The sequence below is a fragment of the Gracilinanus agilis genome, chromosome 2, assembly GCF_016433145.1.
Source record: "Gracilinanus agilis isolate LMUSP501 chromosome 2, AgileGrace, whole genome shotgun sequence".
Taxonomy (NCBI): domain Eukaryota; kingdom Metazoa; phylum Chordata; class Mammalia; order Didelphimorphia; family Didelphidae; genus Gracilinanus; species Gracilinanus agilis.
In genome coordinates, this window is record NC_058131.1 from 63,688,429 (window position 1) to 63,712,114 (window position 23,686).

A 23,686-nucleotide genomic window follows, 5' to 3' on the forward strand; every position below is an offset into this window, starting at 1 on the left:
GAGAGAGAGAGAGAGAGAGAGAGAGAGAGAGAGAGAGAGAGAGAGAGAGAGAGAGCGCTAAGCAAAACAGAGCCGGGGGCAAAAAGTCACCGGGAACTCTGAAGAATGCCAACATATACCCCTCGTGACTTCATCACTGACTCGGCCCCACCGGACATCCCAGACTTCTTGGATTGGTGAATAGCAACAGAGAAGGTAGACTAAGAGACCACGACTCCCACGTTCATTATTTCGTCACAGAAAGAGGCAGTTCTTAAGGATGCCAACCAGCCCTTCTCCTCCCTGCCAGGGGTCTGCGTCCCTGTAGTCCAAGATGGCTACTAGCCTTGCTGATCTTTTCTAACCCAAGAAAATTCTCATTTACAGATAAATAAGGAGGAGGTCTCCACCCTGCCTGTTACAAAAGGCAGCCCAGTGAGATGCTTTGAGGCCTGGGAATAAATTATGTGGAAGCTGGTTGAGTTTCCAAACCCCAAGTTTAAGAAAGGTTTCATAGCAAAGTCATTACGCTTCAATATTCATTTCCTACAGAATACTGAGTTGAGTGACTTTGGGTGACTATACCTGCAAAAAGTTCTCGAATATGCAAGGGAGAACAATGTGAAGTCCTGGAGCCTACAGAAGCAGCTCACCAAACCTTCCCACAAGATAGAAACTACTGCCAGCCTCAGCTTTGCCAAGGAGAAAACTGAATTTACTCTTTCATCTCTATTCTGGGAAGATGTGAGCTTCAAATTAATAAGATTCTCTTTCATAATACTTCAAGGCTCCCAGATGGAAAGATCCCAATAATTCCCAAGAGCATATCTGTTTTCTCTGACTCATTTTATTTGTCTCTGCTTCTCTCTGAATATCTCTGTTTCTGACTCTCTGTCTCTCCCTCTATGTTTCTGTCTGTCTCTCTTTGTTTCTCTGTGTCTCTGACTGTCTGTCTTTGTCTCTCTCCACTTATCCCTCCTCTCCCTTCCTCCCTCTCTCCTTTCTCTATCTTCCTTCTTCTCTCTCTACCTTCCTCTTTACCTCCCTCCCTTTTTCTAACTCCCTTTCTCTCTCTCTCTCTCTCTCCCTCCTTTCCCCACTCCTTTCCTCCAACTCTCTCCCTACATCTCTCTCTGCTTTCTTCACCCCCTCTACTCCCTTCTACTCTTCCTCTCTCTCTTCCCCCCTTCCCCTAATCCTTTCCTCCACCTAACTCCCTCCCTTCATCTCTCTCTGCTTTCTTCACTCCCTCTGCTCCCTTCCCCTCTCTCTCCCTCCTTTCCCTGCTCCTTTCCTCCATCTAACTCCCTCCATTCATCTCTCTTTACCTTTTTCACCCCCTCTAATCCCTTCCTCTCTCCCTCTCTCTCTTTTCCCCCTTCCCCTGCTCATTTCCTCCATCTAACACCCTCCCTTCATCTCTCTCTGCTTTCTTCACCCCCTCTACTCCCTTTTCTCCCTCTCTCGCTCAGGCCTTCCCTCTCTCATTCTTGGTGGCTCATATGTTCATTTCCTTCTGAATTCTGTGTACCTAATCTGTTCCATTCATCAGCTTTTTTTTTTTTTTTTAACTCAGTGCCAAATAGTTTGGATAATTTTTGCTTCCTAAGGAGCAGTATGACCTGGGATTTGGTATTGCTAGGACTCTTTCCTTTGACATTATTTCCCTTGAGATTTTTGACATGCTGTTATTGTCAAAGGTTTTAAAGTTTGCCAAGAGCTTTCCTTATGAAAACCCTTGTAATTATATCAATGTGACCAAATAGAGGAACCATCCTATAAGTATTCTATTAGTTAATTCCAAGCTTCTGTCCTTAAAGCAGGTTGAATTAAATTGCCATTCTCATTCTACTGTTAGTTTTCAGTAAGCTGGAAATTTTAATTAGTCATAACACCTTGGAGAGATTATCCCCAAACAGCTGAGTTCTCATGAGAGTGGGAAAAGGGAAGGAAGTTCAGATTGAGCATTTCCCCCAGTTTCTTTAGTATGAACAGAATAACTGAAAAGAGAGAATGCTAGATTTAGAACAAAGGGACTGGGTTCTTTTATTTACTGCCTTTATATCCTTGAGAAGTTCTTTGAACACCTCTGACTTTATCTTTCTCATTTGAAAGATGATCGAGTTGGATTAATCCTTTAGATACATTTAGCTTTAATTTCTTACTTGAAAGAGCCCAATATTCTGGCTTACAGTCATGTGACAAGAGAGTGGAGAGTCTCTCTGGTTCTTTAGTAATTTTATACCAAATCATTATGGATATTGAATGATTTGGGAGTCTTCCAGTTGCCATAGTAAAGAAATCCTGTCCCTCCCCATTTTCTCCCAGCTAATAGAGAAATTTGTAATTTCATCTTCCTTGACATACAACCATCTAGACTTGGGGATTAGCTTAGCTACTGATTAAGGGCTTCTACCCTTTTTTAAACTCTTTTGGCTAGGTAGTGTAAAAAGGAATTCTTTAATTTCTTTAATTTAATGGGGGACCTGGAGGTCCTCTTACCATAGAGATGTGTAGGGATTAACCAGCCCACAGTGACAGGAAGTAGGAACCCGGAGCCCCATGCTGAGCCAGTGTCAGTTGCAGGGAGACAGTTGCTGAGAGTTAGGAAAGAGAGTTGCTGACAATTGGTGGGTCAGTTGCTGACAGTTAGGGTTGGCAGTTGTGGGGAAGCTGGCAGCTTGGTATGAGTTGGTTGTTGGGGGTTGGTGGCTGGTAGTGTGGACTGGCAGTTAGTTGCTGGTATATAAAGGCAGGTCTGAGCTTACTGAGGGGGCTTTTGGCTTTAGCCTTTAGAGGTCTTTTTGCCTCTGGAGCTTGAGGAAGCAGGAATCTATCTCTGAGGCAACAGGCAACTGGCAGTTAAACACTGGCAGCTGAAGGATAAACCTTATTTACGGAGGTTGTGGGTGATGACTGTTTATGTATTAGTGTAGATAGGTATTTAGTGAATCAATTTTAGGTAGAGTAGGTTAGATTAGGCCTGGTCTGGTCAGGAAGAAGAACCTGTCCTTGAAGACAGAGTAGGGTTTTTAGAAATTTTAGGTAGCATTAGGAATTTTAGGTATATTTGTAGGGTATAAGATTAGTAATCTCTCTTTCTTCTTTTCTATCTTTCTACATACATATTGTGAATTGTTAAAAGCTGCTAGAAGTTTTTCTTTTCTCTGGCTTAAAGGGATAATATTAATTTACAACTTTACTATACTCTCATTAAAACTTAAATTATTAAAAACTGCTCTCTTATTTTGTCAAAACCCCTATTCTAGCCCTTACAGTAGATAGGGCTTCAGAAACCTAAGTGGCTTGCTGGGTAATAAATTCCCTTCACTAGACTGGAAAACACAGGGGTAGAGAAAAATCTTTCTATTTCTCTCCCCCCTCTCTTATCCGTTTAGCCAGATTTAGAAAAACCCAATAATACCTGACTATGTCCTAATTTGCTATCCAACACCACTGGTAGGCTTTTGTAAACCCAATGTTCTTCTTGTAAATTATTTTGTTCCCATAATTTCTGGGCATGTTTTTACACAAGTGTTCATGAAAGGATGGCCCTCAGAGGTTTCATCTCTCTGGGCAAACTATCTGCCAGGATAGTATGAGATAGAGACAGAGAAGAATCAGAGAGACAGAGACAGAGATTAGTTAGATAGATGATAGATAGATAGATTCTAGAGTGGAAGGTTAAGGCCTGAAATAATGAATTTATAACCGTTCCAAGCAAAACCCTAATACCTGAAGTCTTGTTTAGATTTCCTCTGGAAGAGTGAGCCATTAGAGAAGCATGGAGCCACTGAGGGTCTAATCACTCATCCCAGAGTCTAAACTCAGTCCAAAGGGGAAGGAAAGGAAAGAGAGCACAGACTCAGGCTCGACACAACATACCTAGTGTTGTATAATAGCCTAGTAAGCCTACCCTTAGGAGCTTTAGATTCCAAATCTGGCAAGGAATCAATAGTTTTGTGTTGAGAGCTGTTGGATGTAGAAATGCCATTGGAGAAATACGATCAAATTTAGGGCCTGTTATCTGGATTCCCTACATGACCAATCCAGGCTGAAGCAGTCTTTGTGTCTGGTCTTGGTCACCTGAGCCCCAAAAAGCTCTGGTACCAGCAGGTAGGTTAATCCAAAATCAACTTGATCCCTCCAAGAGGCTATTAGGAGTCATTTAGAGAAACAAAGTCTGTAACAGATATTTTATCTGGATCCCATTACAAAATCATCGGCAAATAAAACTGTGTGTATGATTTTTCTGCACTGCATGTCAGGTCAGACAGAATGGGCCATCTAAGGTAAAAATCTGAGGCTCCTCTTTTGACTCAGTCTTTGATCCCCACCTTTCTTAGAATTCTTATTGGAGAGCTTTGAAGTGGCAGACCAGCATCTACAGAGTTAATGATTCCTTTCCTTGATAATTGAGAAGCTTGAATCCTAACAAATGTTACTTAGATAAGATTGCATATTCAGATTAGAACTGGCTCCTTTAGGATTTGACTGGTGAGCATCTCCATGGGGTATTTCCTCTCCCAGAATTATCCCCTACTAAGTTGGTGGTTGAAATTTGACCATTTGTCTTTGCACCTTTACTCTTTAGACTTCAATGAGTTATGTGTGATTTATTACCCCTTCACAACTGTGATTCCTTTTTGTTCTTTGCTTGAAATCAGTATATAATAAACTCTCAAGCCCGCAGAATTCGGAACAGCATGGGCTAACCACTAGTCTAGTTGTTCTCATTTTCTTTCTCCTGTTTTAACCATCCTATGCCACCACGCTGCTCAGGACCCCCAAAAATCATATAGAGGCATGGCTCCCTATAGTTTTGAACTACAAGAGTACAGTTTACACTCTTATTGGGACTCATCAAAGGATGTAAGAATTAAGAATTCTGGATGAGACTTTGGGACATATGACCAACAAGAAAAGAATAGACATTTTCTCTGATCTTACACATAATAGAAATTATGTGTAAGAGATAAAGGCCATTTCAGCATTCTTCATGATCTAGGACACCAAGAACCAAATGGGTAACTAACAATTCAGTGAACTAACAGCACAGAAGGTTAATTGCTAATCCCTATCACAATCACTCAGGACTCTTGCCCTCCCTGCCCAGCACCTTCCTCATGGACTTAGAACACAATGCTACTTCCCTCTTCTCTCAACAGTGAAGGACAAAAAGACAGAAGCTTTCTCTGTTTAGGACAACAGCTTGGCAGCATTCTGAAACACAACAGAGTTCAGTCAGAGTTCTGTGGAACAGAGACCTGGAACAAGACACAAGTGTGTGACACTCCATTAAGCCTGAGAGAACATGAGCCAGTTCTGTCCCCCAAGAATGAAAAGTGAATTGTCTCATGTGGGAGGAGACTAAGATGACTTCAATCAAGAGAGAGGCAGGTATTTTGAGTTGACTTTAATTCTTTGAGGAAACAGAGATAAAAGACCTAAATAAAGACAAAGGTTATGAAGAGAATGAAGAAAAGAAATTATTTTTTTGAAAAAAGGTACAAAAAAATGAAAATTTAAAAATGAATAAATGAAGCAAGTTGAAAGGGAGAAAATGAGAGCAAATAAGGAGGGGAAGAATTAAATAACTAGTTAACAGAAAGAAAGAAAAAAGGAACTGGTAAATTAAACGAAACTCTAAAAAGGCAGGGCAAGGGGTAATAAAATAAAAGAAGGGGGTGGGGCAGGAGGTGAAAAGAAGGAAACCAGTAGAATAGAATTGTCCTAAAGTAGAATGAAGGAAAGAAATACTAATTTGGAAGAGGGAACAACCATCAATCCAATATTAGAGACAAATAGAGGAAAATATAAATCTAACACTCATGGAACTAACATTTCAATATGAATGGATTAAATGATGCAATAAAACAAAAGTAGCAGATTGGGTAAGAAAAGAAAATGCCATGAACTATTGCTTACAAGAAGTGCATTGAAAAAACAGGTATACAGAGCATAAAAATGAGGGGCTGGAAATTTTTTTTTTATTGTGCCTCAGGTGAATCAAAAAAAAGCATATATTGCAATCATGCTCTCAGATAAAGCAAAGTCAAACATTCATAACATAAAAAGAGATAAACAAATTATATTATATTGAAAGTTACCATAGACAACAAACACATTCATATTAAACTGATATGCTCCAAATGCTTTAGATTCTAAACTTATAAAGAAAAATTTAACTGAACTACAAGAAGACATAGAAAATAATACAATAGTGGCCAGAGGTTCCAATCTCCCTTTTTCCATTTTATATAAGTTCAACAGAAAGATAAACAAAAGGGAAAATATAGGATCTACCAAATTGTCAGAGAAATGAGAGCTAAAAGACCAACAGCATCTTTTAAATGGGATTGTTGTTGCTCAGTCATTTAGTTCTGTCCATTCTTCATGGCTCTGTGGACCATATAGTCCATGGAATTACTGGAGTAACTAGAGCTATAAGACTAATAGCAGCTTCCTTTCTTAAAACCCTTACTTTCTGTTTTAGTAACAACCCTAAGACAGAAGACTAAGGGCTAGGCAAGCAGGGCTTAAGTGACTTGTCCAAAGTCACACAGCTAGAAAGTGTCTGAATCCAGATTTGAACCCAAGACCTCCTGTCTCCAGACCCAGAACTCAATCCATGACGCCATCTGGATGCCTCTTAAGTGGGAATATAGAGTATACATATTTCTCAGTACCACATGGAACTTTTATAAAAATTGCCTGTATATGAAGGCACAAAGGTATTGCAAACAAATGTAAGAGGCAAAAATAGTAAACATATTCATCAAAGACTAAATTACAAGCTAAATAGTAATCAGTTTAGGGAGCACAAATAAAAGACATAGACCCAAGTAGAGATTTAATTAAATACTAGATAATGAATGAGTCAAAAAACAAATGCTAGAAACAGTAATTATATGAAAGAAAATAATAATAATGAAACAATATGCCAAAATTTCTGGAAAGCGGTGAAAGTAGTCTTCAGGTGAAAATATACATCATTATTAAAATATACATCATTATCTATTTCATTCATATACATATTCATACATTGACTTATATTCAAATATACATCATTAAAAAATAAGGTAATCACAAAGGAGTAGATTTTTTTAAAACAGAGGAGAAATAGATAAGAAACAAAAAAGGCCCATAGAAGTCAATATAACTAAAAGCTAGTTCTTTGAAAAGTCTAATAAAATTAATAAACTTTCAACTAGTCTGATTGAAAAGAAGACTGACAGTCAAGTCAACAAAATAGTAAATATTTCTCTTTTCTTACTACTGTGCCCAGAAAGTAAATACCACACTGTTCAGCCATAGCATGGGAGCTTTGGAGTAAACCAGAAGGTGGAAGGGAGTAGGATACCTTCCCCAGCCCCACATTTCAGGACCTCCATGATATATAGTTGCAGGTGTCTTGTCTTGTTATCTTTTCTTTTGCCCTCTGTTTCAGGTACTTAGGATGGTTCTCACCTTCCCTGAAGTTGGAACCACAGGATCATCAGAGCCAAGATTCCAGCTAGGATACTGCCAATAGCCAAGCAAGGAAATCTTGAAAAGTCAAAAAGTCTGAGTCTTAAGTCCAAAGGAGGGGTTTTGGACTTGGAACTGAGAATGTGCTCCTATGGAAAGGATTTAAACTAGATGGTTTCTGTGTTTGTTTTATACCTGATTTGGTACTGTGCAAATCACTTCCATTTGCAAACTTTGTTGATTGATTTCTTGACCAATATTTATTCTGTATATAAGTATTGATGTCCTGATAGAGTCTGTATTACTGAATTCTATCTAAGTATTATAGAACTTTTCACGTGAGAAGTCTGGTAGCACTAGATGATTATTGACTAGTAGAAAATGTTCATATTGTTCTTTGGCATTCAAATAGGCCTAAGCTGTTTCCAGACTTACTTTTAAGGTAAATATTTTTTTATCAAAATTTAAAAAAAAATAGCAAAGAAAGAAAAATTACATGTATTTTACATTGTGTATATTTTTGGACTTTTTAAAAAAATACACTCACCAGTTATACTGATTCTGCCCCCCCCCCATTTTTGTTTTAAAAGATTTTGTTATTTAAGATGCCTCTTGGGGGAGGTGAGATGTTAAAAAAAGATATCATAAATACCTATTCTTTTTGATTTCTTAATAATATTTTATTTCTCCCCAATTACATTTAAAAATAACTTTTAACATTCAGTTTTTAAAGTTTTACATACCAAAGTCTCTCCCTCCTTCCCATCCTTCACCCCTCTCTGAGATGACAATCTGATACAGATTTCACATGTGTAATCATGCAAAACATCTTTTTGCATTTTAATTTTGTGTAAGAGATATCAAATGAAAGAAGGAGAAGGAAGAAGAAAGAAGGAGGAAGATGAAATAATGAAACAAAGTAAATTATAATATGTTTCAGCTTCAATTCTTTTTCAGAGGGCAGGTGGAATTTTTCACCATGAATCTCTGGAACTGTCTTGTAATCTGATCATGCTGAGAATAACTAGGTCATTCACAGATCATCAAAAATATTGCTGTTACTATGTACAGTGTTCTTCTGGTTCTGCTCAATTCACTTTGCATCAATTCATGTAAGTCTTTCCAGATTTTCCAAAATCATCCTACTAGTCATTTCTTATGGCACAATAGTATTCCATCACAATCATATACCACAATTTGTTCAGCAATTCCCCAGTTGATGGACAACTCCTCAGTTTCCAATTCTTTGCTACCACAGAAAGAACAACAATAAATATTTTTGTATAAATGGGTCTTTTGCTCTATTTTTGGATCTCTTTGAGATATAGACATAGTAATAGTATTGATGGATCAAAGGGTATGCACAGTTTTGGAGTCCTTTGAGCATAGTTCCAAATTTCTCTCCCTGATGGTTGGATCAGATCACAACTCTACCAACAATATATTAGTATCCCAATTTTTCTGCATGCCTTTTCTTTCATATTATCATTTTCCTTTTCTGTCATATTAGCCAACCTAATAGGTGTGAGATGAAGCCTCAGAGTTGTATTAACCTGCATTTCTCTAATCAAGAGTGATATAGAGCATTTTTCATATGATGATAAATGACTATTTCTTCATATGAAAACTGCCTGTTCATATCTTTTGACAATTTACCAGTTGAAGGATGACTTTTATTTTTATAAATTTTACATTATTCTCTACATATTTGAGAAATTAGACCTTTATTGAAGATACTTGTAAAAAATGTTCTCAGCTTTTTGTTTTCCTTCTAATATTGGTTGCATTTGTTTAAAATTTAATATAGTGAAAATTATTTGTTTTATATTTTATAATACTGTCTACCTCTTGTTTAGTTCTAAATTCTTCCCTCATCTATAAATATGACAGGTAAAATATTCCATGTTTCCCTGTTTTGTTTACAGTACCACCCTTTTTATTTAGATCATGTACTGATGTTGATCTTATCTTGGAATATTATGTGAGATATTAGTCTAATCCCAGTCTCTGCCACACCATTTTCTAATTTTCCCAACAGTTTTGGTCAAATAGTGAGTTCTTATCCCTAAAGCTTGGATCTTTTGATTTATCAAAAACTAAATTACTGGGGGCAGCTGGGTAGCTTAGTGCATTGAGAGCCAGGCCTAGAAACGGGAGGTCCTAGGTTCAAATCTGGCCTTAGACACTTCCCAGCTGTGTGACCCTTGGCAAGTCACTTGACTCCCATTGCTTACCCTTACCACTCTTCTACCTTGGAACCAATACACAGTATTGACTCCAAGACGGAAGGTAAGGGTTTAAAAAAAAAAGAGGTTTCCGGGAAGATGGTGGCTTAGACGGAGCAAATCTTAAAACCTCCACACCCTTACACACTGAGATAGAAAACAACTACAAAACACTTTCCAAACAATTAAAACTAGATCTAAACAATTGGGAAAACATTGAGTGCTCATGGGTAGAATGAGCTAACATAATAAAAATAACCATTCTACCCAAATTAATCTAATTATTTAGTGCCATACCTATCAAACTACCAAAAAACTTTTTTACTGAATTAGAAAAAACTATAACAAAGTTTATTTGGAAGAACAAAAGATCAAGAATATCAAGGGAAATAATGGAAAAAAAAACGTGAAGGAAGTTGGCTTAGCAGTACCAGATAATAAGCCATACTATAAAGCAGCAGTCATCAAAACAATATGGTACTGGCTAAGAGATAGAAGGGGGAAGATCAGTGCAATAGATGGGGTAAGTGACATCAGCAAAACAGTGTATGATAAACCCAAAGAGCCCAACTTTTGGGACAAAAATCTACTATTTGACAAAAACTGCTGGGAAAATTGGAAAAAAATATGGGAGAGAATAGGTTTAGAACAACATCTCACACCCTATGCCAAGATAAATTCAGAATGGGTGAATGACCTTAATATAAAGAAGGAAACTATAAGTAAATTAAGTCAACACAGAATAGTATACTTGTTGGATCTATGAGAAAGGGAAAATTTTAAAGCCAAGCAAGAGTTAGAAAAAATTACAAAATGTAAAATAAATAATTTTGATTATATTAAATTAAAAAGTTTTTGTACAAACAAAAACAATGCAACCAAAATCAGAAAGGAAACAACAAACTGGGAAAAAATCTTTATAACAAAAAATTCTGACAGAGGCCTAATTACTCAAATATACAAGGAGCTAAATCAATTGTATAAAAAAAATCAAGCCATTCCCCAATTGATAAATGGGCAAGGGACATGAATAGGCAATTTTCAGATAAAGAAATCAAAAGTATCAATAAGCATATGAGAAAGTGTTCTAAATCTCTAATAATTAGAGAAATGCTAATGAAAACAACTGTGAGGTACCACCTCACACCTAGCAGATTGGCTAAAATGATAGCAGGGGAGAGTAATGAATGTTGGAGGGGATGTGGCAAAATTGGGACATTAATGCACTGCTGGTGGAGTTGTGAACTGATCCAACCATTCTGGATGGCAATTTGGAACTATGTCCAAAGAGTGATAAAAGACTGCCTGCCCTTTGAGCCAGCCATATCATTGCTGGGATTGTACCCCAAAGAGATCATAGATAAACAGACTTGTATAAAAATATTTATAGCTGCGCTCTTTGTGGTGGCAAAAAACTGGAAAGCAAGGGTATGCCTTTCAATTGGGGAATGGCTGAACAAATTGTGGTATATGTTGGTGATGGAATACTATTGTGCTCAAAGGAATAATAAACTGGAGGAATTCCATGTGAACTGGAAAGACCTCCAGGAATTGATGCAGAATGAAAGGAGCAGAGCCAGAAGAACATTGTATACAGAGAGTGATTCACTGTGGTAAAATCGAATGTGGACATCTGTACTAGCTGCAATGCAATGACCCAAGACAATTCTGAGGGATTTAGGGAAAAGAATGCTACCCACATTTAGAGGAAGAACTACAGGAGTGGAAACATAGAAGAAAAACAACTGCTTGAACACTTGGGTTGATGAGGACATGATTGGGGATGTAGACCTTAAAAGACCACACCAATGCAACTATCAATAATATATAAATAAGTCGTGATTGATCACACGTGTTAAAACCAGTGGAAATGTGAGTTAGCTATGGGGTGCGGGGGGAGGGTTGAGGGGATGAAGGGTAAAGTAAAAACATGAATTATGTAACCATGGAAAATTTTTCTAAAAAAAAAAAAACAAAAAACGATTGCCCCTTTCCCAATGGTGATGGGCAGAGCCTCTCCTTGCTCCCTCCTGGTAACACTGTGTCTGAAGGTCTGCCACTCATTGCAATCAGCCCTATTCCTGGACTTTTCAGCTACCAGGGCCTTGCTAGCTATCCATGCCCTCTTCTGTACCTTTTAGAGAAGAGGTAGCTCCTTTTCATGTTAAGGCAAACTCTTCTACATGGAACTTTGTCCCATCTTCCTCTTGACCTCTCCAGCAAATTTTGCTCCCTCTATCATCCCTACTTTCACTTGTCTTCAACCTCTCTGTATCTACCAGCTCCTTCTTCTTTGCCTACAAAAATATGTATGAAGCATTCAGAGAGGACTAACACCTCTGGCATGAGGGCTTGCTGAGCCCTTTTCAGGGCTGTTCACTCAACTTTGGTGTCTTCCTTTCACTCAACTCTCACCTGTGGCTCCAAGAAGTTGTAGTATGCACAAGTGCCACACCCCAGCAAAACCATCTCAATAAATGACTAAACCAGGTGAAGGGTGACTGATTGGTCTCAAACTAATCAATGAGTTAGAGGAATATCTACCCCAAGCATGCAAAGATTTCCTCCTGTGGAATGGGTAGATGTGAACAATTTGTTCACAACCAAATTCCTTTAAAAATGGCCCACAGAACTTTAGGTTAAAGAAGGCAATATGAAAGGAGTGTGGCTTCCCTACCTGTATTCTAATGGAGATTAGAAAAGGTGGCAGATCTAAGAATGATCAAGAAATCTGAAAACAACAAGAACTTTTTCATCCAGCCTGCTGGTGCTGTAGAAAAAGACAAGTAGAAACCTATGGGGGAGGGAGGGTAGCTAAGGTGACTCAGTGATGGAGAGCCAAGCCTAGAGATGGGAGGTCCTGGGTTCAAATCTGACCTCAGAAATTTCCTAGCTGTGTGACTCTGGGCAAGTCACTTCACCCGCATTGCTTAGCCCTTACCACTCCTCTGCCTTGGAGCCAATACACATTATTGATCTTATGATAGAAAGTAAGAGTGTTGTTTTTTTTAAAAAAGAAGCCTATGGGCATTGGGACAAAGGTCTCAACAGGGAAACTAGCACAAATTCACATAAACAGGCTACAAATCTTCTAGGCCTCTGAGGAGGTACTCTCCAGAAGCACCTGAAACCTTTAGGGCTCTGAGTTTTTGTGCTTTTGAGAGCTAAAAACTTGCAGAGTTTGATGGGAATCTCCAAGAAGTTGGAAGCAGTGTTCTGAACTGTATACTCTGGGAGACCAGGAGCCCACAGTACTCTAACTAATGGTGCTTCAGGAGGTCTAAGGTCATAGTTTCTAACCAGGGAAGCTGGGATTGGAAAGGGAAAGATCTAAAAATAATTATACTCTTAACACAGGACAGTCTAGGGCAGTGATGTCAAACCTATGGCACAGGTGCCAAAGATGACACACAGAGCACTCTCTGTGGGCACAAGGCTGCCTTCCCCACACTGCCCCACTGCCAGAGTTTGTTACTAGAAAGGTAGAGAGACTCGGGTGAAGCTACTCTGCTCCCCCTCTCCACTAAGTCTGATGACTAATGTGGATGATTTTTCGAATCACCTGCCCCTCTGCCCAACAGTCCAATGGGAGCATACAGGGGGTGAGGTTGGCAGTTCACAGACTGCAGAGCTGGAGGGGAGCAGAGCACTCAGGCTACTCCCCTCCCCTTCTCTACTCATTGAGGACATTCCTCACTTCACCCACCCAGCAGCTCAACGGGAGCACTTCCTCCCCCCCTCCCCCGTGTGGGGTAAGGGGTGTGCCCGATACTCGGTGGGGAAGAAGGGCACAGCATGCAGTGTGGGGTGGGAGGCAGGCATGGCACTCTATCTGGGGGATGGGATTAGGGCAGGGCCCAGCACTCCATCTCTAAAAGGTTTGCCATCACTGTCTAGAGGGACTCTGAGAAATTACTTCTGCAAACACAGGAGAGATGAAAACTAATGAATGGAGCCCAGAAAATCAAGTAACAGTCTAAACAGGGACTGACTACCCCATGTAAGAGTATGGGAAAGGGCAGAGTCTGGCCCTGGCACAAAGTTCCCAACTGAGAATTGAGGATGAAGACATGAATAAATGTAAGAAGACACTAAACACAATGAAGAAATATAATGAATCAAAAGATTTCCAAGAGGTAAGACCAGAAGAAGAAAGAGATTTCACAAAAAGTATAAGCAGAGATTTGGGGTAATAGGAGAATACTTTGGCTACAAGGGACTTCAAGAATATCTAGAAAAAAGGATCCAGAGATTAGAACCTGAAATTATAAGTGAAATAAGAGCTTTGAAGGATCAGGTTGGAAAGAAAATAATTGCTTGGAGTAGAAGGCAGGAAATCATATTCAAGTAGCACACTCCATGAAAATTAAAATGGAGCTAATGGAACTCAGTTACTTCTGAAAATACTAGAACAAAAAAGATTTTTAAAAATATAATAGGAGATAACTATTACCAAAAACACAACTTGTATGGAAAGTAGGTCCAAGAAAAGTTATTTAAGAATCATTAGATCATATAATTCCAATATTATATAAATTATTTAGAATAATTGGTAATGAAGGCCTACCAAACTCCTTTTATGAAACAAATATGGTGCTTATACCTAAATCAGGAAGAGCAAGAAAATTATAAGCCAGCTTCATTAATGAATATAGATGAAAAATTTCTAAACAAAATATTAGCCAAGAGTCTACAAAAATACATCACAAAGATTATACATTATGACCAAACAGCATTTGTACCAGGTATGCAGGGATGGTTTCTTATAAGAAAAACTATTAACATGATTGATTGCGTCAACAAAAAAGAAACAAAAACAATCTGATTATATCAATAGATGCACAAAAAGCTTTTGACAAAAAAATTTGACTCATTCCTATTAAAAATACCTGAAAATATAAGTATGTGTATATACCTACATATAGGTTATACACAGTAACAACAATAATATATGATGATCAACTGTGAATGACTTCCCTTTTATTTTTTAAACCCTTATCTTCCATCTTAGAATCAGTACTATGTATTGGTTCCCAGGCAGAAGAGCAGTAAGGGCTAAGCAATGGGGGTTAAGTGACTTGCTCAGGTTGACACAGCTAGGAAGTGTTTGAGGCCAGATATGAACCCAGGACCTCCTATGTCTGGGCCTGGCTCTCAGTCCACTGAGCCACAGCTGCCTCCCTTTACTTTCAATAAGGCAAAGGATCCAGGACAACTCCAAGGGACTCACAATGAAATGGGATATCCACCACCAGAGAAGGAACAGAGTCTGAATGCAGATTGAAACTTACCATTCTTCACATTATTTCCTCTATGAATTTTTTTCTAGTATAAATGATGTGTCTTATTTCACAACATGATGAATATATATTATATGATAATATATGTACAACCTGTGTGATGTTACCTGCCTTCTTGGGGAAGGGAAATGGATGAAAGGGAGAGAAACAAATAAAAAAAAAAAAGAATGAGATGGAGATTTTTTGACATAGCTGATGTGAGATTTATTTCTCTTAGATAAGCATATTATGATTCACTACATCTTTAAAACAAATCATATATTGTTACATATTATATTACATTATATAAAGTAAATAGTAACTCTTAAAAAAGGATCACTGAGTGTCAAAGCGACACTCAGGGGGAAATTTATATCCTTGAGTGCAATATATTAACAAATTAGGGAGGGCAGCAGTCAAAGAATTGGGCATGCAAATTAAAACACTAGAAAGAGAACAAATTAAAAATCCCTAGATAAAAACTAAATTAGAAATCCTAAAAATTAAAGGAGAAGTTAATAAAAGTGAAAGTGAAAGAACTATTGAATTAAATAAGACTAGAAGCTAGTACTTTGAAAAAACAAATAAAATAGACAAAGTACTGGTCAATCTAATTAAAAAAGGAAAGAAACAAACTAAATTAACAGTATCAAAGATGAAAAGGGAGACCTTACCTCTAATAAAGAGGAAATTAAAGCAATCATTAAAAACTATTTTGCCCAATTATATGGCAATAAATACAGCAATCTAGGTGATATAGATGAATATTTACAAAAATATAAATTGCCTAGGTTAACAGCAGAAGAAATATAATACATAAATAATTCCATCTCAGAAAAAAAAATTTGAACAAGCCATCAAAGAACTCCCTAAGAAAAAATCCCCAGGAACAGATGGATTCACAAGTGAATTCTATCAAACATTCAAAGAACAACCAATTCCAATATTATGCAAACTATTTGACATAAGTAAAGAAGGAGTTCTACCAAATTCCTTTTATGACACAAATATGGTACTGATTCCAAAGCCAGGTAGATCAAAAACAGAGAAAGAAAACTACAGACCAACCTCCTTAATGAACATAGATGCAAAAATCTTAAATAGAATACTAGCAAAAAGACTCTAGCAAGTGATCATGAGGATTATTCATTATGATCAGGTGGGATTTATTACCAGGAATGCAAGGATGATTCAATATTAAGAAAACCATCCACATAATTGACCATATCAACAAGCTAAGAAACAAAAATCACATGATTATCTCAATAGATGCAGAAAAAGCCTTTGAAAAAATATAACACCCATTCCTACTGAAAACACTAGAAAGTAAAGGAATAGAAGAACTTTTCCTGAAAATAATAAACAGTATTTATCTAAAACCATCAAGAAACATCATATGCAATGGGGATAAATTAGAAGGTTCCCAATCAGATCAGGAGTGAAACAAGGATGCCCATTGTCACCTCTATTATTTAACATTGTACTAGAAACACTAGCAGTAGCAATTAGAGAAGAAAAAGAAATTGAAGGTATTAAAATAGGCAATGAGGAGACCAAGCTATCACTCTTTGCAGATGATATGATGGTCTACTTAAAGAATCCTAGAGAATCAACCAAAAAGTTAGTGAAAATAATCAACAACTTTAGCAAAGTTGCAGGATACAAAATAAATGCACATAAATCATCAGCATTTCTATATATTTCTAACACATCCTGGCAGCAAGGGGTAGAAAGGGAAATTCCATTTAAAATCACCCTAGATCAGTGATGGGCAAATTTTTTAAAGAGGGGGCCAAAGAAAAGGAAATGCTCATCTGTCAGTCTGTTTCTAAGGCAACTCTTTTGAAGTTTTATTGTAGTGTATCCTGCTCATTATATTCATGAAATTAGGAATAATGTCAAGGGACTGGATAGAACACTTCGGGGGGCCTCATCTGGCCCACCGGCTGTAGCTTGCCCATCACTGCATTAAGCAATTCCCTAATCACTATGCCCCAACATCCAGATGTAGTAATTAGGGAATTGCTTAAGGCAGTGATGAGCAAACTATGGCTTGGATCTGGCCTGCAGAGAATAGTTTACCCATCACTTCCCTAAACAATATAAAATTCTTAGGAATCTATCTGCCATGACAAACACAGGAATTATATTAACACAACTACAAAACCCTTTCCACAACTAGATCTAAACAATTGGAAAAACATCAATTACTCATGGGTACGACAAGCTAACATAAGAAAAATGACCATTCTACCCAAATTAATTTACTTATTCAGCGCTATACCTATCAAATTACCAAGAAACTTCTTTACAGAATCAGAAAAAACTATAACAAAAGTTCATTTGGAAGAACAAAAGAGCAAGAAATCAAGGGAAATAATGGGGGAAAAAATGTGAAGGAAGGTGGCTTAGCAGTATCAGATCTTAAACTGTACTATAAAGCAGTGATCATCAAAACAATATGGTACTGGTTAAGAGACAGAAGGGAGGATCAATGGAATAGACTTGGTTTAAATGACCTCAGTAAGACAGTATATGATAAACCCAAAGAGCCCAGCTTTTGGAACAAAAATCTATTATTTGACAAAAACTGCTGGGAAAATTGGAAAACAGTATGGGAGAGATTAGGTTTAGATCAACATCTCACAACCACACCAAGATAAACTCAGAATGGGTGAATTATTTGAATATAAAGAAGGAAACTATAAGTAAATTAGGTGAACATAAAATAGTATACCTGTCAGATCTATGGAAAAGGAAAGATTTTAAGACTGAGCAAGAGCTAGAGAATATTACAAAATTTTTAAATGGATAATTTTGATTACATTAAATTAAAAAAGTTTTTGTACAAACAAAACCAATGCAATCAAAATTAGAAGGGAAGCAACAAATTAGGAAAAAATCTTTAAAACAAAAACCTCTGACAATCTAATTACTCAGATTTAAGGAATTAAATCAATTGTATAAAAAAGCAAGCCATTCCCCAATTGATAAAAGGGCAAATGAAATGAATAGGCAATTTTCAGATAAAGAAATCAAAACTATCAATAAGCATATGAAAAAGTGTTCTAAATCTCTTATAATCAGAGAAATGCAAATCAAAACAACTCATACCTAGCAGATTGGCTAACATGACAGCAAAGAAAAGTAATAAATGTTAGAGGGAATAAGGCAAAGTTGGGACATTGATGCATTGCTGGTGGAGTTGTGAATTGATCCAACCATTCTGGATGGCAATTTGGAACTATGCCCAAAGGGCTATAAAAGACTATCTGCTTTTTGATCCAGCCATAGCACTGCTTGGTTTATACCCCAAAGAGATAATAAAGAAAAAGACTTGTTCAAAAATATTTATAGCCGTGCTCTTTGTGGTGGCAAAAAACTGGAAAATGAGGGGATGCCCTTCAATTGAGGAATAGCTGAACAAATTGTGGTATCTGTTGGTGATGGAATTCTATTGTGCTAAAAGAAATAATGAACTGGAGGAATTCCATGTAAACTGGAGTGACCTCCAGGAATTGATGCAGAGTGAAAGGAGCAGAACCAAGAGAACCTTATACACAGAGAAGAATACACTGTGGCACAATTGAATGTAATGGACTTTTCTACTAGCAGCAATGCAATGATCCAGGACAATTCTGAGGGACTTATAAAAAGAGCACTATCCACAATCAGAGAAAACTGTGGGAGTAGAAACACAGAAGAAAAACAACTGCTTGATCATATGGTTCAATGGGGATATGACTGGGGATGTAGACTCTAAATGATTACCTTAATGCAAATATTAATAATATGGAAATAGGTCTTGACTCAATGACACATGTAAAACCTAGTGGAATTGCTCGTTGGCTATGGGAGTGGGGTGGGAAGAAGAGAGGGAAAGAACATGAATCATGTAACCATAGAAAAATATTCTAAATTAATTAATTGAATAAAATGTTTAAAGTAAAAAAAAAATCACTGGAGAGTAGTTAAATGGCTCTGGCTCAGTGAATAGTGAGCCAGCCCTAAAGAAAGGAAGTTCTGAGTTTAAATGTGACCTCAGATACTTCCTAACTGGGTGAATCTGGGCAAATATAATTTAACCCCAATTAGCTAACCCTTACCATTCTTCTGCCTTGGAACCAATACTTAGTATCCATTCTAAGACAGAAGATAAAGGTTAAAAAAAAAGTCATTGGACAACCAAAGAACCATGATCAGTCAATTACAACTGATAACTGCCTAGATCAATTATAACCAAAGGGGAAGTGAAAATATAAATAACTCACCAGTATTCTCCTGATGGAAACCCCAAATGGAAATGATCAAGAAAGTCAAAGTCAAAATCCATAGCTTCCAAGTGAAAGAAAAAAAATACTATGAAAGGCAAAAAAAGCCTTCAAGTGTCAGTAGTAAATAAAGCTAACCACAACAAAATAAAAGAGAGAAAAATCTTGGAATATGATATTCCAAATGGCAAAAGGTAACGCTTTAAAACCAGTAATTAAATCAATCAAAGTAAAACCATTTGAATAAATGGAAGGGACTAAGTAATTATTTGCTTATATCCTAATAGAGAAGAGATAAGGGTTATTAAAATACAAAAAGATATGTTAAGATGGAAAGGTCCAGGGTTAACCTGGAGAAGCATAAAGAGTTTGATGGATATCTTATGTATTTAGCAGATTATCATATGGAAGAGAGGATACAGAGTTTTGCTTGACCCTACAAGGCAAGAGTAGGACCAATGGACAAAAACTACCATGGCCAATTTCACTCTGATGAAAGAAAAAAACACAACCTTATTTTTTTAAAAAAACCCTTACCTTCTGTCTTAGAATCAATACTTTGTATGGTTTCAAGGCAGAAGAGTGGTAAGGGCTAGACAATGGGGGTCAAGTGACTTGCCCAGGATCACCCAGCCGGGAAGTATCTGAGGCCAGATTTGAACCTAGAATCTCCAATCTCTAGGTCTGGCTCTCAGTCCACTGATTGATTTCAATCCACCGCTCTTGATCCAGCTATCCACGCCCCAACTCCCCCATGCACATACACACAAAACCCCTTCTAACAATTACTGTTGTCTAGAAATAAAATGGGCTGGCCAGGGAAAGTAGTCAGTTACTTGTTGCTGCAATTCTTCAAGAAATGGTTGGATGACCCCTTGCCAGGATATTTGAGAGGGGATTCTTATCCCATGATGGACTGGTCTGAATGGTCTCTGAGATCCTCCCCAATTCTGAGATCCTATGGTGCTGCCAAGCCCCTCTCTGTCAATCATGCTGAAGGGTGAGGCTTCCAATGAAGAAACAATATGGCCCCCAGAATCTTCCCCAGGGCTCTCAACAGACAGCAGGATCTATCCTAGTTCCCCAGAATTTTAGTTCCTGGTTAACCTGGCCCTGAGAACTGTCCCTGACATAATAGGAGCTCTGCCAGGCTTGGTTGGGTGGCCCTTAAATTTACCCCCTTCACTGCTCTCCAGCCCTCAACCAGTTCAAACAGAAGGATCATAGATTTGGAGCTGGAAGCGCCTTTGGAGTTCATCTGGCCCCCTGCCTACTCATTTAACAAATGAAGAAACAACAAACTTCTTTGTTCTCTCTGGGGTTATTGGCGCCTTTAAAAAATAACAACAAACCTTACCTTCTACCTTAGAGTCAATACTAGGTATTTATTCCAAGGCAGAAGATCAGTAAGGGCTAGGACGGTGATGGCAAACCTATGGCACGTGTGTCAGCATTGACATGTGTAGCCATTTTTGATGACACGTGGCGGCATGAGACCACATGTAGAGAAGTATGGGGCCGCATGCTGAGGATGAAATATTTGCTGTAGTGTAGTGTAGACACTCTGTGCACTATAGATGACAATTCTATGTATATTAATTTACCTATTTTGGTTTATTAAATACAGTTATGTGTTACAATTACACATTTTTGTTATTTTAAACTATAAATATTGTGAAATTATGGTTTTTTTCTCAAAGTGACACACCACCCGAGTTATGCTCGGTTTTTTGGCGAATTTTGACACACCAAGCTTAAAAGGTTGCCCATCACTGCTAGGCACTGGGGGTTAAGGGACTTGCTCAGGGTCACACAGTTAGGAAGTACAGTAATACTTTGGTTTTCATTGACATCGGTTATTGTTGGTTTCAGTTTTTGTGGATTTTTTCCTCCAAAAATTTGTCTCCCTTTTTGTGGGTTGCATGTTGATGCTAATTTTGCAGAAACAAAGGGCAACCTATGCATTCTCCTGTTCAGTGTGAACAATACATGTATTGAAAAGCAAATAAATCCATTTATTCAGGCAGATAGAAAACAAAAATCAGATAAAGCATTCAGAGGAAACTATACACCTGACTATACAAAATGAATGAGCTCTCTCATTGGAAGTGAGATATCTCATCTCAGTCAAGAAGAAATTCTCCCATTGTATCTCAGCTGAGAAGAGGGACATAATCAAAGTAATAACTCCTCTACATATCAGTTTCTTTCCAAAGTCTTTCCAGACAGTGCCTTGTTACCTAAGGTCCTTATGGAGGGGGATTCCCCTTCCAAATAATAACCCCTCTCTCCCCTCCTCACCATCTTCATGTGCCAAAAAGAGTCTTCAGAAAGGTAAATGCTATGTTAAATGTTCATTTACCTTTACATTAGTCTTTACTTTTACTTTTATATTAATTTCTTATTGTTTTTAGCATTAAACACTATATTTATGTTCTATAAAATATGTTTCTGGTATGTATTTTGGAATGTCTGGAACAAACTAATTGGATTTGCTTTGATTCATATGGAAATAATGGTTTTGGATTTCACTGATTGTTTTCAGATGGATTATAGACAAAAACTGAGGTATCTGAGGTCAGATTTGTACAAGACCTCCCATTTCCAGGCATGACTCTCTGTCCAGTGAGCCACCTAGTTGCTTTGCAGTTGTTAACTCCTAATGTCTAGATGTACTAGAATCTTTCTAGGGGACCGAGGGTACCTCTGTTTCAGTGGTTCTGCCAGGGGCTAGATCCAAATGCCCTTAAACTTATCCACCATGCTACTATCTAACTGCCTTCCAGCTAAGGTAAAGTTGGGGCCACATTGGGAAGATGTAGGGGAAAAAAGGACCTTTTGGTTCCCCATCTTCCTCATTTGTAAGATGAAGGGGCTGGAATTGATGATTTCTAAGGTCCATCTGTTAATGTCTTAGTGCCAAGTCACCAGAGAATTTGGAGGAACTTTCTTGCCTTGGAATTGACTACCAATTAGAGAACAAGTGATGGTGACTAGAAATTAACTCTAAATGCATCAACAGATTATGAACAAAAGTCAAGCATCTGGAATGGACCATTGAAGTCACCTAGTCCAACTCACTCATTTTCAGATCAGTCTATGAGGGCTCAGAGTTGCAAAACAACTTGTCCAAGATCACTGGGTTAGTATACAGCAGTGGGTAGTGAGGTGGCCCAATATATCAAGTATTGGATTTGGAGTCAAGAAGACCTGAGTTCAAATTTTGCCTCAGCCACAATATTAGTCCAACTGACCTTGGACTCATCATTTAATTTCTCTCAGCCTCAGTTTCCTCATTAGTTAAAAAGGGATAAAAAATAGCATCTTGTTTACAGGACTGTTGTTAGAATCAAAACATACATATAGGGGGCAGTTGGGTAGCTCACTGGATTGAGAGTCAGACCTAGAGACGGGAGGTCCTAGGTTCAAATATGACCTCAGACACTTCCCAGCTGTGTGAACCTGGGCAAGTCACTTGACCCCCATTGCCCACCCTTACCACTCTTCCACCTAAGAGTCAATACACAGAAGTTAAGGGTTTAAAAAAAACATACATATATATGGATGGACATACATATATATGTGTGTGTAAAACACACACACACACACACACACACACACATATATATATGGAGAGAGAGAGAGAGAGCCCTTTGAACACTTTAAAGTTCCATATAAATACTATAATTAGAACCTAGATTTGAACTTGTGTCCTCTGACTTCCAAACCAGCCTGGGAGGAACATTGAAGCTAAGCATTCTTCCCTTATATGACCATTGCCAGAGGCTGTTTACATGAGAGTAATCTCACCCTCTGCTGAGCCCCTCTCATCTCTCTACAGAACTCTACAACCCTCAAGACTTAACAGTAGTACTACCCTAAAGTTTGGGGCTTTCCTAAAGTTGTTGGTAGTAGGTGAATTCTCCCTTATCAACCCATTAGATTATTGAGGACAGGAACTGTCTTTTCCCTTGCTTTGGGTCCTCAGTTCTTAGTCTAATACTTACCTGGCACATAGTAGACATTTGTTGGTTGATTAACTGAGAACAGCAATTCCAAATAACTAGAAGTCCTACAAGAGTAGAGGAAAAGGTCTACATCGTCCTCCCCATGATAGTTCTGTCCCTAGCTACCAAACTAGGTGATAGGACTAAATAGTTAACTCTTCTTATCCCCAAGAGACCTTTTCCAGGAACTCAAATGGAGGTCCTCTTCCCCATAAAGCTGTGTCCAGGAACTAGACATTGGTCCAGAACTTGGTTTTTTCTAGAAAACGTCTCTCCAAAAGTCTGGCTCCAAATATCATAAGATAGGAGTTAGGACACCTAAATTCCAGGTCTGTCTCTGTCTCCAATGGGGAAAATCAATTTTCTCATCTATAAAATTAAGTATTTGGATCAGATGAAAAGGAGTTCTAGAAAACAACTTGAAATATAAAGATAGTGGAACAATAAGGAAGTGG